Source organism: Aquila chrysaetos, chromosome 3 (genome assembly GCF_900496995.4).
Source record: "Aquila chrysaetos chrysaetos chromosome 3, bAquChr1.4, whole genome shotgun sequence".
Lineage (NCBI taxonomy): Eukaryota > Metazoa > Chordata > Aves > Accipitriformes > Accipitridae > Aquila > Aquila chrysaetos.
The window spans coordinates 25,446,283-25,462,509 of record NC_044006.1 but is presented as its reverse complement, the minus strand read 5'-3'; the positions used below and the strand labels follow the sequence as shown (position 1 = coordinate 25,462,509).

At 42.4% G+C, this 16,227-nt stretch overlaps 1 protein-coding gene across 1 annotated transcript in view; it reads left to right on the top strand.

The window, feature by feature from the left end:
- Window positions 1–1,261: 1,261 nt before the first annotated feature.
- Window positions 1,262–16,227, top strand: part of CUL1 (cullin 1) — a 54,173-nt gene continuing 39,207 nt past the window's right edge. The window contains exons 1-2 of the mRNA XM_041122312.1: window positions 1,262–1,321; window positions 9,388–9,531. The gene's annotated coding sequence lies outside the window, so the exon portion shown is untranslated. The remainder of the gene's footprint in view (window positions 1,322–9,387; window positions 9,532–16,227) is intronic.

Here is a 16,227-nt window from a genome sequence, read left to right as displayed (position 1 = left end):
CAGGACTGACTCCACAACATTACTTTTCTGAAACCTGTCTTAATTTTGATATGATTTTGTATAATCAATTTCATACTGTTACAAAGAGACATTAACTGCTCCACTTGCAATCCACGTAAAAGTGATGCGGATGTTCCAAGTTTATATTTTACGATCATAAAGTTTCCTACACTAGGTATTTTTGCTTAAATTTGTTCATAGATTGCAAACAGGTTCATGTAACTACTTATCCCTAAATCAGACCAAATACCTTCACACATCTTCCAACCAGCTCACAGCTGAACAATAAAACCTCCTCTTTCAACTTCTACCCTGTTCTTCTCTCCGCAATGTTGTTTTCTAAGTTTTCTTACTCATCTGAAATTCACCATTACAATAAGATTTCCAACTATGTTCTTATGACAGCAGCACTTTAATCGCCATCAAAGTTTGCAATGCAATGTTCACCTCGAGGTAAGGACTCTTGATGCAAATCGTTCAGAGGAGAGCCTCGCAGCTTAGTTTAACACTTGCTCGAGAAGGAGACGCTGTTAATGCGCAGCTTAACACACGTCCACGGGGGCTCTGAGACTGGGTATGGTGCAGCTCAGTACGTCGAGGACACGCTAGAAACCCACGTTCCTCACAAATACAAAGGACTAACTTGCGGGGGGGAATCGGAGCGATGACCCCGCAGGAAGGGCAGGGGCCTGGCGGCCGAGGAGATGCCGGTCTGCCGGCCACCACCCGCGCCACCGACCTCCCGCCCCAGCGGGCTCACGCCGGCGGCCAGGCTCCGCGAAGGGGCCGAGCCCCCCCGCCCCCCCAACCCCTGCCGGCGGCCTCAGCGCGGCTGGGCCAGGCCCCGACCTGCCACGGCTCTCCTCCTAGGTGGCCGAGGCAGGGAGCGGCCGAGGAGGCGGCGGCCGGGCTCGGGTCACCCCGAGCTGTCCCGGCCCTGCCGGCCGTGCGGGCGGGCGGGCGGGCGAGAGGCCCCGCGGCGCTGCCGCCTCGGCCACCCCTCCCTCCGCAGCGCCCCTCGCCCGCCTTGAGGGAAGAGGAGGCAGCGGGCGGTCCCTCCTGGCGCGGACAGCCGCAGGCCCGAGCCCCACCGAGCCTCCCCGCAGGCCGCGGGGCCTCCCCGCGCCGTGAGCCGAGGCGGGCCCGGCCGCGCCGCGCCGCGCCCCGCCGCGCCGGGGCGGGGCGGGGCGGGGCGGGCGGAGAGGGGCGGCGCCTCCGCGCTCTCCGGGCCGCGCTGGGGGGAGGAGGCGGCAGATCCGGGCCTGGCGGAGGCGGAAGGGGCGGGCGGACGCGGCCTGACTCTGCGGGACGCGCGATGCTGGTGAGTGCGGGGAGGCCGCGGCGTTGTGTCGCAGCGAGGCCGGGCCCGGCCCGGCCCGGCCCGGCCCCGGCGGAGGCGGCCCCGCTGGGCCGAGGCTGCGCGGGCCTGGCGGAGCGGGGCCCGGCACTGAGTCACGCCGCGAGGAGCGGGGGAAGGGGAGGCTGGGCCCGGCCCGGCCTGCTCGCCCGCCTTTATTCTCCCGGGCGCGCACCTGGCTCCGGAGGGAGGGAGGGAGGGAGGCGGCGGGAGCGGCCGTCCGGCCCGCTCGCAGATCCGGCCCCAGGAGCTGCGGGCCTGGTTGCGAGCGGGGAGGCCGCTAACTGCGCACTCGAAATGCATCTTCCCCGTTGGGGCGCGGGAGCCCGCCCCGCCGGCTGCCCGGCTACTCTGGCCCCGCCGGATCTGCCCGCCGGCCGCCCGCCCTGCCCGCTCCCTGTGCCGGCCCGGCCCGGCCCTCCCTTCCGCCTCCCTGCCCTCCCCCGTGACCGCGGCCCCCGCATGGCCGGGACCGCCTCGGTGGCTGCCCCTGCCTTTTCTTCCCGCCCCGCGGGCTCTTAGACCCCGGCCCTTCGGGCCTGTCCACCCGCAGCCCCGCACCCTCGCTCTGCCCCGCGGCCCCCGGGACAGCCCACCACAGCCGTCCCGGGTCCTGCGCGTCCCAGGCCTGTGCTCTCTTCTCCCCATGAGCTTTTCTCACTGGCCACTGTTTTAAGGTGTCCACCTGCCTTCTGTCCTCCCTGTCTTTCTCTGTGCCGCCTCCTTTCACCCTCTTGTATGGCAGCTATCCCCAGAGCCCTGGTGACACTCTTGTCTGCCTAGGAGCTGTTTGGTTGTGCGTAGAGAAATTCCCCCATGTCCCCAGTACCATCGTGGCTGCTGGGGGATATTTCCCACAGCTCCTCCTTGTCACCTTCTCCAGGTTTCTCCGTCAAGGACTGCGCACCAGGCTTCCCCTTGTTGCCACCTGCTGTTGTGGCTTACCAGAGAAGGTGCCCCCTGTAACCTTTTATCTGTCTGTTTGTTTGTTTGTGCATTTATTGGCTCCGTCCAGATGACTAGTCCTGCAGTTTTTTGTCATTGCAAATAATCACCTCATTTGTTTCCCAGTAATTTTTGCCACTGAAAGCTAACTGTGTCCTTACTGGGATTCTTTTCCCATCCTTCTTATTTCCTCTTCAAATTATATTCCATCACCATTGTTATCCCCCTATTACCTTTCTCCTTTCAGTTTTCTTCCTCCCAGTAGCTGTTTTCCTTCACCACGTTTTTTTGTTCTTCTGATCTTCTTTTCCTGTCATCAAAACCTTCCTTGTGATCTCACCTAATACTCTTTCCTTTCCACATACTCCTTTCCTTTGTAGACTTACATGCTGTCTCCCCCACTTTGTATTTAAATCTTCCAGCTGTGCCTTTGAGGAGAATGAAATTTAACCCTAGGTTATCTGTGTACTTGTCAGCACTAAGAGGACACAGATTACTTGTTTTACCTTATTTTGTTTTCATTTGTTTTGTTACTGACTTCCTCAACAACCTTTCTCCCAGTATATGTGTTCATATATAATCAAATACCTACCACCTAATACACACACATACCCTGATGCTAGTGTGGGGAAAAAAGTCTGTTTTGGAAATCCTTTTGGCAAGACTAGGAAGAATGGTCTGTGGGGATGAGAAATACCTAGTGGCCATGTAACTTAAATTAGGCCAAATTTGGTTTGTAATACTATATTGTGAATGGTTGATATGGAGTGTGTTTAGGATGCATCCTCTTTGGGGAAGTAGTAAGATACTTTGCAGGTACCATGGTGCATAGTTTTTACTCCAGAGGTGCTCACAGTGAACCTCTGTAATGTTGTGTATTGATGGTTAGGTATCTGTGTTGCATTGACACTTTGTGTCTCCGCTGGTGACTCTACTAGAAAGAAGTCTTTTCCCTCAGCTTTGTGACTTCTCTTGTTTTTCAGTATTTGTTGCCCAGCTTCTTATTTTACATCTCTCTTAGTTGCTTTGCTTGTTAAGATTGGTTACATTTCACAGTCATATCATCACCATATATTTGAGGTGCAGCTGAAACACTGGATGTAGTTGTCCCATGGAGGCATGGGGAACACATTTGATCTTGGGAGTAATTTATACACCTAACACTAGAATCCAGGTTCAGTGCCTAGTGTTAACAGCTTCTTGTTTTCTCAGCTGTGTACATGCAGATCCTAGTAACTTGACAACAGCTTAGAGCAACTGAACTAGGCTTCTGATCTGAATTGCCACTCTGGAAGGAAACTCTCCATTGCCTATCCAGGAATCATGCAGAGAAGCTTCTTAGTTTAGGCACCTAAATTATGCATATGCACCCTGCTCCTTGGCTGTCAAAATAGTTGTGCTGGTTTAACTAAATGATTATTCCTCCACCTTAATCCTTTTTCCACTGGTTTGAACTTCACTTATAACTTGGGCCTGTTACTTAGACTGTCGGCATGAGAAAATTGCATTGCTTTAATTTAAATAATTTAATTTAAGCTAAATTGATTCACACCCTTATTTGGATTCTGATTTGGGGGTGGCTTTTTTGAATTTAGCTTAGTCTTGGTGCAAGGTCTTAAATTTTAGGTGCATTGTTATGAAAACAATACTGAGTTCTTTGAGAAAGTTATTTCAGATATTCAGCTTAAAAAGTGTTTTCTTACAACTTACATGTTAAGATCTTCGAGTACTGCTTTTCATCTGTTGTGTTTCTCAAGTAGTGCCTAGTGTTGTGTAGTCACAATTATTTCGGTAGGGCCCAGCTTAATGATGAGTCACATCCTGGGTGTCCATGGTTGTGTGAATTCGGTATACCTGGAGTCTTCTCTCTTGGCACTGAAGTTTGGTTTTTTGGTTTGCTTTTTTGTTGTGGTTTTTTTTTTTTTTAATTCCTCATGGATGAAACAGCTATAAAGATGTCCTACTTGCATTTATACCACTCTCAACATCAAAAATTTGTATCATGAATGTTAAGTGAGGGGGTTGTAGTAAGAGGTGTTACAGGTGGGTACCAATGTCATGTGTACTACGCTTTTCAACCAGGATTTTCTAACTTGCCGAGGGCAGAATCAAATTAAAGTGTAAGGTGGCTGGATCAGTGCTGCTGTTCAACAGAATGGCTACGCTGTTGTACTTCCCATGCTGTACAACAGGGTCTGTCTGTGTGCATCAGGAGGAAAACAGAGTAGGTGTCCCACTTGGATTAGAGTGCCAGGAGGACATGCATGGCAGTCCCAGCAGACTGCAGGTTGATAGAGTCTTCCTGCTGCACAGAGCCGGAAGAAAGAAGAGTGTGTAAAATTTGGCCTTGGAAGTTCTGCATGTGCTTTAGGAATGTGTGAACTTGCTTTAAACAGACTGCTTAGGTGCTAGCATTGGTTTTTTGGCAAGAGTAAACTAATAAAAACTTTTTAATTACTGTATTTTCAAGATAATCTCCATGTAAAGAAGTGGTTGTTGTTGGAACCAACATTTAGAGGCCTAGGTAAAAGTTGTAACCTATACAGCGTGCAAATTTAAACTATTATTATTTTTAATTTGTCATGGAGACCACTGAATTTCCCTTACTTGTTAAAGGGCAAATTTCAGTAAGGAAAAGGCAGGAAAATCTAATGGTTGGAAAATTAGAGAGCTGTTGAGCTTGTCTACATAAGTAACTTGCTATTTTATTATAACAATTGTAGGCTTTTCAATAGAAGAACTACTACAGATCAACTATTGATGTTTCTACAACACCGCAGTTCAGACCTGTTACAGGCATGACTAAGTGACTTGGTAATAAAATCGTCCTGAGCTGATGTGCCCCGCTGTAGTGCTGCAACTTGTAGCTTTTAATATAACTACAGAGATAGAACATTGTCAGATTTAAACACTTGTTGCATTATCCAGCATGAGTAGTTATATGAGGTTAAATCAGGGAATAGTTGCAGTACAGCTGCTGGGAAAAGCACTGGTTTAGGAAATAATGTGTGTCCCAGTGGGTAATTTTCTGACAGTTTTCTTTTTACCCACAGAACCTCTGATGCCACAACAGTGAACTGCTTTATGTTGCTACCTCACCTCTTCTTATAAATGATGCAGGGTCAAAATCAAATATTTTTTTTTAAATAAACCAAACATTTATTACATTCCACTTTATTTAATGTAACATTTTTCAAATCCCTCTGCATCTGTGAAACTTGAAAAAAATGAATGAAGGCTACTGTGAGAATAGGAAAACATTAATTCCATTTTGTACTTCAGGAAACTGGTATAGAGTCATATGTATTTTGCCAGAGTTGGAATTTCTTGTACTTTATCCTCAAGATTGCCCTACCTTCTTTGCCAGTTGTATCCTGGACTTGTAAACAGAAGCATGACCAGCAGGTCGAGGGAGGTGATTCTCACCCTCCATCCTGCTCTCATGAGACCCCAGCTGGAGTACTGCATCCAGCTCTGGAGCCCCCAGCACAAGAAAGACATGGACCTGTTAGAGCATGTCCAGGGGAGGGCCTCAGAAATGATCAGAGGGATGGAACACCTCTTCTGTGAAGAAAGGCTGAGAGAGTTGGGGTTGTTCAGCCTCGAGAAGAGAAGACTTCGGGGAGACCTTATTGTCGCCCTTCAATACTTGAAGTGGGCTTATAAGAAAGATGATGAGAGACTTTTTACCAGGGTATGTGGTGACAGGACAAGCGGCAATGGTTTTAAAACTGAAAGAGCGTAGATTTAGATTAGATGTAAGGAAGTTCTTCACTGTGAGGGTGGTGAGGCACTGGAACAGGTTGCCCAGAGAGGTTGTGGATGCCCCATCCCTGGAAGTGTTCAAAGCCAGGCTGGATGCGGCTTTGAGCAACCTGGTCTAGTGGAAGGTGTCCCTGCCCATGGCAGGGGGGTTGGAACTAGATGATCTTTAAGGTCCCTTCCAACCCAAACCATTCTATGATTCTTGAATAAACAGTATAACTTTGATGTGATGTTCTTCCAAAAACTCAGGAAAAATTAGTGTTATCTCCTTTTCTTCCCCTTTTGATTGTTCTGGTTTTGGAGTCAGAAGGTTCACTGCTGTAGCTTGGTCTAGCCAGGTATGAGGCATTGCTTGACATCAGTACTAAAACTAAAGGATCGAATACATTTTCTTTGAGGTCTTTGTAGTTATGCACTAGATTAGAATATCAGGTCAATACCATTGACTTCTGTTTTTCTTTAAATTATAAGTACATAAAGGTGATGTAAAACACTCCTGGTCTTTGGATTTAGTTAGATTTGCTCTAGTTAATGTTGCTGTGTGTCTCAAACTTGGTGTTACTGTGAAGGAGAAATGGAAACTTTTTATTCACACATAGGATGGTGAGGATCATGATGATAGAAAGTTTTTGCAGTGTGGGCAGCTTCTTACTCTGCTCTGGTAATGTACTGATCTTTTGAAGACATGCACATGCTTCTCCCATTTTCATGGAGATACTGGTGGTTTTGCTACTGGGACCCAGATGTATTCAATTCATTAATATACAAGGTAGACAGAAGTTAATTTTTTAAATTTAAAGCAGGGAGCTACAAGAATTTGGGTTATTAGGAATGCAATTTCAGCCATAGCTGAACTCAGAAACTTCTTGTTTCTATTTTTAATTTGCATCTGATGTAGCTTGGCTTTTTGTTGCTCTGTGTGTTTAAGATTGGACAATATCTTAATGTGGATTAGAGTTCAGAAGTAAGGCTGCTGGTGTGACCTTAGTTCACCCTCTTTTGCTCTGTAATTTAAACTTAATTTCTTATGTAAATTTGCAAGCTCCTCTAATCTCACAGCAATGGAGACTGTCCTCTGGAAGTTTTATCTAAAGTTTGGAGGACTGAATTGAGGGGAAAAAAGAGAGTTATAGGAAGTATAGGAAATGTACTTAATGTAGACCTGATTTAAAAAAAAAAAAGAGGCAGCAGCTTTCACAGGGTAGTGATTTTGTCACATGGAAAAAATGAATGCGAGCAACTGCAACAGCCCTTGATTTGTAGACTGTTTTTACTATATGATAGTTGCAATCCTCATCATTTCTGAATGAAACATCAGCATGAAGGTGAATATAGGAGGAAGCTCTTCAGTATTTAAGCCATGCTTTTGTGGTATATTTGAACATCTGAAAATGTCAGACTGTTTGCAAGACGAATCGGTGTGACCATAATCTTTATTTATAAATTGAAGTGGCAAACCGCATTGCCTTGATCAGTTGAGCTCCTGCAAAAGTAACAAGATGGAAGACACTGTAAAATTAGCAAGCTGTTGCGAAGAGATTCCAGCCAGAATTGTTTTACACTTGTTAATGTTAGTACTTTTTAAAGTTACTGATAAGAATCACCACCTTCCAAGAGCATAAGAAAACTTTGTAGGGAAACATTATTATAGGTGAAAAATTCCTGTTTGTGTCTAACAGGTCAGTATGAAAGTGTAAGTTGTGGGGCACTAAGTGCTGTTATAATGGAGGGTGATTTGCATTGGGGTTCAGAGGCTTGCCCTGTGGGTTCTGACGGAAATCATGCTGTGTCTGAAGTGGACTGTAAGACCATACCAGGATTTTCTTGGTGGACACCAGTAGCACCATGGTGGTTTAGGTTATTAAGTTCGATTTAGTTAAAGTTTTGATGGCTGTTTAGAGCTTTTAGGAAAGCAGTTATGTGGAAGAATTGTCCTTACGGGATCATTAAGGTCTCTAAACTGGCCCAAGGTATTTCAGAGTTTCCTTCTGTGTTCGTTCTTGCTAAATTGCATTTGATATGATTCCCCACTGCCACTTTTTTTTTTTCTGTTTTTATTTCCTGAAAAAAAAAAAAGGTATATTGTTCTGTCTTCTGCTTGGTATGTTGGGTATTTAGCATTGTGTTCTCATGACTTGTCCTCCCTCATTTTCATTTTCTGCATCTTCCTGGCTGATTCAATAAATGCATCTTCATGCGCATTGTCCTTATGTGTATTTGATTTTTGTTGTTTAGGTTTTTTTGTTTGTTTTTGTTGTTTTTTTGCAGGTTGTATCTATATATGATTTAAGCCAGAGAGAGTGGGAATACTCAAGGCCCTTTGTCTTGTGTAAACCTTTCTTCCTCCTCTTCAGCGTGCTCGTATCTTGACTTGATTCTCTCTGCACACAGTGTTGCTCTTTTCCTAGTCTGCAGCCTTCCTTTTTCCAAGATGTAAGAGCTGAGCATAATCAGTGTTTTAAGAACCCATGAAGCTTATTACTGCAGGCCCAGTTAAAAAACACTGCAGGATCTGCATCCTGTTTGTAGCACAGGAAAACCTGAGACCTGAGGTTAGAAAGGACATTTCAGTTTAGGAGTAGTCTGCAAACTTTGTGCGTAAGGATTACTTGAACAGCAAAAAAGTGAACTCTTACAGATGGCCAAATGAAACCTGAAAAGTTTTACCTGTAGAGTAGTAAGGATATAGTCCCTTACATTATTTGCAAAGTTGATGTTGGTGCAGTCAGACTACTGTGAAACTTTACTTGTTGGCAGGATTGTTAATATTGACCAAAGTTTACTTCAGCTGCAAACGCGGAAGGGAGAGTTTGCTTGTACGGATACATCGGCAAACCTTGTCTAGTCTAGACCTAGTCTCTGTTCATTAGGCAGCATGTATATGGAGGTTTTTTTGTTTTGTATTAGCTATTGCATTACTGTAGTGAGATCTCTGTCAAAAGTTGCAGGAACTGTTTGCTCAAGGAAGACAAGGGTAAAGCTGAAATCAAGAAGTAAAGGAAGAATGTTAAAAAACTGATAACAGAATAGGCAAAGAGAAGTGAAAAAGCGGCACACTCAAACTTGCTTGATACTCTTCTGAGGAATAGTCATTTGTGTTTTGGAAAAAGCTTTGTAATCGGGCATCCAAATTAAAACCATGTCAGTTAAAAAGGCTTTTAGTGGACATGATCATGCATAATTTAAGTAAATAAGAAAGGTGTAAAAACTGTACTTCCAAGTTACTTCCATATATTCTGTTTGAATTTGAAAATAAAGGTGAATTTAAGTGTCTTTCTAGCTGTGAAGAACACATCCAGGCTTTTGCTTTATTTTTTCAGCTGGCAACTATATAATTGGCACATGAAGTAATGTAGGGGTGTATTCCTTATAGCGCTTTGGTTATCATTGGTCAGAGCTGTAACACATAGAGGAGGGGATGTGGGAAGAGCACTGAAGCCCTGAATGAAGGCATTGTCAGAGAGGTAAAGTAACAACTGCTCAAACTTTACACCAAATTTACACAACTTGGTATTAAACTACTGGCAAATTAAGCATACTTGCTTCTACTCTAAACTACTCTTTTTGTAAAAAATGCTGTTCAGAGTGCTTTTAACCACCCAAAGACAACTTTTGGAAGGGAGGAGTGTATGCATGTATATACATCTGCCTTTTTCTCATAATGAGATGAACTGAATTTAACTCTCTTGAAAATAAGATGAGCTAAAGCTTTTCATGCTACATGAAACTCAGTATTTTGTAATAATACAGAGGAACTGAACATTATAATTTGCATAATTTGTCTCTTGAATATCTTTGATATTGAAAAGGGAGAAAAGATTGTAATATTTCTCTTCTGTTACTGATATGATTTCTGGAATAACCATTTTTTTACAATAGTTGTGGTTTCATTTTGCTGGGGCACAGTGGAAATGTTTGCTATAGACAGATTCTCCAGATCTTGATTAATTACACATTTGTAGCATGTAAAGTGCTAAGGACATTATGCTTGGTCCTAGTCTTGCTTTAAGGATTGGGTCACTTTACATGCATAAACTGTCTGCCTAGTTTATAGTCTGTCTATTTAGTGACCTAAAGTACTTCTGGACAGAAATGTCAGTGCTATAAAATCTTGCATGCCAGACCATGGCTCAACTAAGCTATGTTACATTATAGTTTTGAGCTCATAATGGTAACCTCAGCTGAAGTCAAGTAAACACAAAATAATTAATTTGCAGGTGCATGGGTATAAAAAGTGTCTTTGAAATCATAAATTGTGAGTGCAAGTGATTATAGGGACAGAACAGAATTATTTCTCTTGCCTCTTTCCACTCCATCAAACATAAATGTGTGCTAGAATGGAGGTTGCGTCCTTTAAGATTCAAGAGACCTTTTTTAACCTGGAAAAAATTTTCCAAGAAATAGCTTATAAATTGTAAAGGCAAAGAAGTAAAAGGTGAAAGCAAAGAGAATTTTTAAATGTCTCCCCACCCTGCCTCAGTGCTTATATCTGATTAATCATGTAGATTGTATCTTACAGGCTAACTAGCAGTGGAGGGAGGTATATTGTTCTCAGCTCTGTACTTTGCATTTACATGCCTTTTCAAAAGATGTGTGTTTGCATGACTTCAAGAGGAATCTTAAGCCTGGTTTGTAGGATGGATCATTTGCAGTGTCCTATCTGTGAAACTGTCCGTGTTTGGTAAGAGAGGATATATGAATAATAAATTGACTTACTGGTTATGAGAGGGGATTGGTTTATTTTTTGGTAGGCTTTGTATCAAGCCAAACACTGGAAGCAATAGATGTGCCTTTGGATGCTTGTTGTAAGGCAAAAACTTGCCAAATATTTTGATACAATCTTTATTATTTTGATATAATCTGTAATACTTTAGGGTCACTTCAGCTATAGCGATTTTAAAATTTATGTGAGCTAGAATATAAACCAGCATCCAATAGCTTGTTTTTAAAATAGTATAAGAACAAGAAAACAGCTTGTGTTAGAGCAAAGGTAGCGTTTAATGTGCTGCTGTTTTAGTTTTTTGAAAATGCTTTTTGTGTGCTTGTGTCGTATGGCGTTGGTTCAGTCAGTATTGCATATCTTGGGTAAATAACCTTAATAGTTGCCTTGGCTCAGTGCAGAGGTAGCAGAGACTTAGGGGGAGTAAAACTGGTTGGGAACCTTACTGAGTGTTGCTGTTTGAATACAAGAGCATCTGTTGAACTTCTGGATCCGACTTGCTGAAATACAGCAACAGGAGAGCAGGATGAAGTAAGTTAGAGGAGTCAAGCTGCAAAAATGGGGAGGAAAGAGTTTGGAAGAGGAGTTTCATCTTGCATTTTTAAGTGTGTGGCTGTATTAAACTTACTCCTTTTTCTTGTCTTTTGAAGCCAAAGATTAAACATTTATTATGCTTTATCCTTTCAGCTCAGAGGGCTGATACTTTGCTTGTAATGGCCATTTAAGTGAATGTGGTCACTGCACCCATTTTTACAAAAGTTGTCAAACTGCAGCCAATGTCCAAATGAACTTGTACTGCAGTTTTGTTACTGGGGAACTTGAATTCAGTTTTAGAAAATGGGGCAGTGTACAGAGGTGAAATTCTGACTTTTAACACACACTCATAAACTTTGGAAACCTCGTAACACTAAAGGTCATTCCACCATAGCTTATTAGTGAAACATGCTCCTCTTCCCTAATGTTTTTGGTTTTAGTACGATTAAATCTGGTCGCTTTAGCTCACACTATTAGGCGTGACAAGAATGTTCTCCTCGTTTGAAATTAGACAAGGGATAAAATACTTGGAAATTACTAAGTCTAGGTCCTGTGCCTCTCTACTATGTCTTTAAAAAACACACTATCTGGGCTCTCGGGTCAGCTGGAAAACCTTGCTCTGGACCTATAAGTTCGTACTGGGCCAAGAAGCTGACAACTTCAAATTCTGTCTGTAGTTATTGAAGTAAGCTATCTTGAAATCTGTAGTGTAGAAATAAGTGGTTGTGGGAGAACAACAGGTGATGCATAGGCCTTGGAGCTGTGAAGCTGAAAGTTCCAGCTATGAAGCTCCAGCAGTCGGCTTGAGATGCTGTAAATCTGGTGGGTTTTATTATGTTTTTTAGCTAAAAGTGGGGTTAACTTTCAGATTTTCTTATAGTCCTCATTCGGCACAGACATCGTTTTCCTCAGGTGGAATATCTAAAAGAAGTACCATTTATTATTAGGTGATCAGTAAAAGCAAAACCACTGTTTTCCAATGTGATGCATTTCCTTGCATATGAGGTGTGTCACGTCGTGTCCCCCCCCAGTAATGAAAATGAGGGAATAGCATTTCCCCCTGTCCTTCAAGGCTGTTGTTCTAAAGTTTTGGCAGAAATATTACCTCCTTTTGACAACTGGCATGGGCAGAAATCATAGTTTTGACAGTGTTTTAATGGCAGTGTTTGAATGGAGGGTCGAAAGATAAGGATGGTGTTGAACACTGTCATGCTGCTATATCAAATTGTGTCTATATCAGCTGGAAACTGCAGAGGTAATTTTTTTTTTCATGTAAATATAGCTGATCCTGAATATGTAATGAAGTCTGGGTTCTCTGGTCCAGATCTACAGAGTGGATGTTGCAACTCGGGCAGGTGGTCCTGTCCATGAAGCAGGTCACCAGCAAGTTTGATCAGTTTGGGCAGGAAAGCACGGTGATGGTCAGTTCAAGATAGACTTGTGCATAGTCCTGCCAACAGCACTTTGGAAGGTGAGAGATCTCAGTGATGTAAAGGTTATGACTTAATGTTCAGGTTTTAATTCACCTATAGCAATTCATGGTTCTTGGGAGGGCATCTTGCTCTTGGCAGTTGCACACAGCCCAGGCACTGAGAAATGGTAGGCTTCTAAACTCTCTTTTCTCCCTCTTTGTAAGTTTAGCAATCGGGACGTTGAGTAAAGACATGCAGTGTAACTACTGTGGACCAGATTTGACTTTCCAGAATTGTGTGCCTAGGAAAGGTTTTCTGTGCGTGAATCACAAAAATAACAAACTACACTTACACTTTTCACATTAAATAGAATTTTGTATTTTCATTGGGTGTTTGTGTATAATAACTGTGCTGAATAACAAAGCCTTGTTTTACCCCTCCTCTCTCTATACATATAACACCATAGCTTAGTTTAACCACTAAGTACAAATGGTTGCTTTCGCAAATATGCTTATGTAGTTAAAGTATTCTTATGTAGTGAAACTTTACTCCTGTTAAGGTAAAATATTAATAATTACCTTTCTATTTTTCTGCACATGAATAAATCTGCAAAAAAATTAGTAGTAGTTTATAGCATTATTCATCTATTGCTTTATTTCTCAACTGTGTTAACTAGTAACTAACTGGAAGAAGTAACTTATTTGAGTCTAGGAAGTTAGTGACATGATGCTATCATTCCATATTCATGTCTTTAATTGTGAAATTCGAATTGGAAACCAGCCAAGGGATAGGGAAGTAATGTTGTCAAATGCAGTGGAATTTATTGCTTATAAAGAATATTTCTATTTAGTGGACTGCATGAGAAAATAAAAAATCAAAATTAAGTTCTTTCTCATGGCGTTATTTTTAATGGCTACATCCTGACTTAAATACAGAGTGTTACTTAAGGGGAGGGGAGGGAAAATTAGTAGAGTGTGAATGAGCAATACCTTGAGTTTAAAAGATTCTGGGAAAAGGTAGTATTTGTAGATGCACCAGGGTACATAAAAACTAGGAGATGCTTAATTAGAGAAGAAAGTTAAGTATTTCCATCATCATAGAGGGGTAAACTCCACATCTGCTGGGCAGCCAGTGACCGCGGGCTTGCAATGGAAGTGTGGCTGCCTCTAACTGGCATCTGGAGAGATGTCTGATTAAGAGCCCCGGCTGTTGCTCCTCTCTGCAGGCTGCCTGGGAAGGGACCTTGGCCCAGTTGTGTACTATTGTAACGTTATGCTTTCTGCTAGCTAGCAAGGGGTTGGCCTTTTGTTATGAACTTTTATACAGCAGTGAAGTATTTTGTATTAGTTATGCCAAAATATTTTTACTAAAATGCACTCTAATTCTAGGCTGCTTGCTTATTGCAGATGAATAAGAGAGTAATGGTCAGTTACTTTTTTACACATGCTGCAGTTGTAGTAGAGTTGCAGATTTGTAACTGTCTTCTGTTGCTTCTGTGGAGAGTTCAGATAGTACCTGATTTAAGGAACAAAAAAGTTTCTTCTCTCCCGGATTGCAGACGTTGAATTAATTTTCTTGCTTTGTATTGCAATGCTGACTTAGGATCATAGTGCAAGATTGTGGGTGTGTAACATGCACAGAGTGTTTCCTACAGTAGAGGCGAATGGCCACTCGCGGACTGACCTTTGTTCTTTCTGGTGTTCATTGCTCAGTCGTGAAAGTCCATCATTATTAGTACTGCAGCAGGTTTGATTTCCAGAAATGAAAGACGTTAAATATAAACAAGGTATGATCTGATATATACTTCAGTATGATAATGCATTGTTCACATGTGTCTTTAATAACCAGTTTGCTGTAATTATAGAAACAGAATGGCAAGGTCGAATTTTAAGTGTATGTTTCATAAGATATATATTGATTGAATTCTTATTTTTCCACCTAATTTTCTAAGTAGTTGCTCATGTAAAAAGAAGAATTAGCTACAGAAGCAGTTTATGTCTGATTGAAATGAGACAGTACTTGTTGCTCAGATTGTCATAATGAAAATACTTCTCAGTGTTTTTTACTTAGAGCTTGAGATTTAAATGCTTATGGGTGATGGATAGTAAAGGACTATGAGGATTGAGTGGTAACTTTTGTGTCGTTGCAGTAAGACAGTTGCTGACTTAAAAAAAAAAAAAAAAAAAGAAGAAGAAATGCCTCAATCTCAGCTGGCCTTTTTAGGGTTACGGAGAAGAGGCAGAGGAGAAGTCCTACAAATAATTGGGTGGGGGTCGGGGAGGGTATAACAGAATACTTAACCTTTAAAACCGTGTGAAACCTGGGGTGGAACGTGCAATAGCCTAGAAGTGGCTGTGACAAAGCGCCTATGACATACTGTAGATCCTGAAGGAATATCTTTATTTTCCACTGCTCAAAGGTTAAAAAGAAATAATAGGATTTATCAGGTCTCAGCCTATACTATCCTTGAAATTACAGAAGGGTTCATGTGAGCCTTGGCCAGCAGACTCCATTGCAGGACAGGTTTATCATAAAGCTGTATTCCTTTCTATAGAAGCATGCAAAAAGTCATCGTGTTTCACTGTGCTTTGAGTATTTCAGTGAATGGGCTCTAGGGTACAGAATCACAGAATGGTTAGAGCTGGAAGGGACTTTTAAAGATCATCTAGTCCAACCTCCCTGCCATGGGCAGAGACATCTTGCACTAGACCAGGTTGTTCAAAGCCCCATCCAGCCTGGCCTTGAACACTTCCAGGGATGGGGCATCCACAACCTCTCTGGGCAACCTGTTCCAGTGCCTCACCACCCTCATTGTAAAAAAATTTCTTCTTATATCCAGTCTAAATCTACCCTCTTTCAATTTAAAAGCATCGCCCCTTGTCCTGTCACTACAGTCCCTGGTAAAAAGTCTTTCTCCACCTTTCTTATAAGCCTCCTTTATATATTGAAAGGCTGCAGTAAAAGTAAGTTGGTCCTGACTTACTACAATTCTGTTATTTGTGGGTTAGTTTTTTTAAATCGTGTTACCTCCTTTGTAATTTTGGGATATCTTCTTAATTTTGTTGCTATGGTGGGTGAGATGTTAAAATTGCAAAATATTTTTCAGGACTTGTGTAAAAATGGATCTTCTGCTTGATATTCTCAGTAGTCCTTTCCAGGTGACTGTTTTCGTACTCTGTCATTTCACAAGGCTGATTAATTGATAACCATCTCTTCACTACCTCCCAAACTTTGTGCGCTTAAGCACTCATGGGAGTAGTGTATTTTCTTAGTTTCTTATTCTTTCATTCACAATTCATGCAGTCTTTATTTTGTGCACTCCATTAGTTGTTCATTCTTCCCACTGTTATTGGCTGCATATTCTCTTGCTGGTAAGATGACATTGAAGGAAGTGGTGTTCATTTACTTGGCAAAGAAATTAACGTAAGCATGTGTTTACCAGATAGAAAAATTCTCTGCTCCCAAAATACCTTGGACTTTAAGGTTACCTGTAG